We start from the raw sequence: 1759 nt of genomic DNA, 5'->3' as shown, positions 1-1759 counted from the left end.
CAGATCCCGCAGTGCCGCCTCCGGATCCGGCTGTACCAGCGACTTGCGGAGGCGGTGTCGAGAGGGATCTCCGCGGGGCTTCGGATCGGGATTGGGACAGAGCCCGTCGAGTGTCTTCCTCCAAGGCATCCTCAGCAGCTCGAGCCTCCTCCGAATCCTCCGGACTCTCATCGTCCTCGTCGTTGTCATCGTCCTCATCGCCCAGAGTGAAGGGATACGGGCCGGAGGACGACGTACGCTTCGACGACGATCGGTTAGGAGGACCTGAGCCGTCGGACCAGTCTGACTCCTCATCCTCGTCGTCCTCCGAACTGCCAAGTCCACATCCCGGGGGAATGACACGTTTGGCTTTCCCCTTTCCGGACACAGTATGGGCTGGCGGATGGCCGGTGGAAGCTGGCCGGAGAACGGCAGGCGTCGTCACCGAAGGGCCAGCGGTTGATCCCGACTGAGACTGTCCGGACTTAGCCATGGATGGGGCTAACCCCGTCGTAGGGCAGCGATAGCTGTGGATCCAGTTTTGGGCGCCGATCCCGACTTGGATTCAGCACCGGATCCGGCCTTGGCAGTCGATACAGATTTGGACGCCGTCGATCCCGCCTTGGCAGTCGATCCGGAAGTGGGTCCGGATCCGGTCTTGGACGCCGTAGATCCCGTCGTGGACACTGAAGTCGACTTGGATGTAGTGGTGGATCCGGTCGTGGATCCGACGCCAGACTTCGAGGGGGAGGCGGAAGTCTTGGGTGTGGGAGTGGGTCCCGTCTTGGAGGTGGATTTGGATCCCACCTTGGGAGTGGATGTGGGTCCCACCTGTGAAGCCGCCTTAGAGACCGAACTGGTTTTGGATCTGGCCTTTGGGGAGGCTCGGGCATGCTTGTGAGGGCGGGGGGATCCGGTGCTAGGAGCGGGAGCTGCACTACGCGGGCGTTTTGCAGCCGACGGATCCGCCCCACTTACAGACGAAAGAGGGGCAGAGACGCTGGAAGCACGAGAGGGTCCCGACAAGGGAGGAAGGGGATCCGAAACGGCAGCTGTCACCAGCGCCAGTCGTCGACGTGCCAAGTCCCGTTCCGATAAGCCACGATCGCGCCTCCAGGACCAGCTGTTGCTGCTGAGTTTGGGCTGCAGCGAGTTGATCCTGGAGTTTCGCGGCGGTTGCATCGGCTTCCTTCAATTTGTCACCTGGATTGACAATAACAAGTGAATATGGGGTTACTAGGAAGGGCTAAAAGAGGATCCACGTACTCGTGTGGCGAAGCTTGGATTCCAGTTCCCATTTGCGTCCGCTTGGCTTCCGCCCACTCGGTAGCCGCCTTGTCCCGCTGGAGCTCGCTGTCCGCCAGCTTCGCTTGGATCTCGTCGCGCAATTGAGTTATACGCACGAACTCTTCGAGCGCATAATCTCGTCCGGCAGACGCTTTCTCGAGCGACTCCTTGGTATCTTGCGACTCCTCAGAGAGTTGAGCCAGGGCTACATCCGCCGACGAGGGAGGTGGATTCGGCGCGGGGGACCCTTCACGCGCCGACCCTAAGGCGGATCCGTCATGGGTGGATCCCACATAGTCGTTGGTTACCACCTCCTCTTGAGTCAGGCGCAACTCGTCACGGAGTCGATCCAAGCTCGCGTCCGCGGCTGCCCTAGCAGCCTGAGAATCCTCCAGATCCCGCTCGAGGTCGTTGGGTGTCCAGAAGACACCTATCGCTATTCGCGGCACATCGGGAAAGGTGATTATCGTCTATTCCAGCATGGATCTGACTA

General features: G+C 60.7%; 1 non-coding gene across 1 annotated transcript; it reads right to left on the bottom strand.

Annotated features, from left to right (window-relative positions):
- Nucleotides 1-1676: 1676 nt before the first annotated feature.
- On the bottom strand, nucleotides 1677-1752 carry PITG_33523 (the record flags this gene model as incomplete). The annotated part of the gene is made up of 1 exon (XR_009934917.1): nucleotides 1677-1752. It is a non-coding gene; the product is annotated as a 28S ribosomal RNA (ribosomal RNA).
- Nucleotides 1753-1759: the final 7 nt, after the last annotated feature.

This window comes from Phytophthora infestans, genomic scaffold, assembly GCF_000142945.1.
Source record: "Phytophthora infestans T30-4 supercont1.1334 genomic scaffold, whole genome shotgun sequence".
Taxonomy (NCBI): Eukaryota; Oomycota; class Peronosporomycetes; order Peronosporales; family Peronosporaceae; genus Phytophthora; species Phytophthora infestans.
This window is presented reverse-complemented; position numbering and strand designations above follow the sequence as displayed.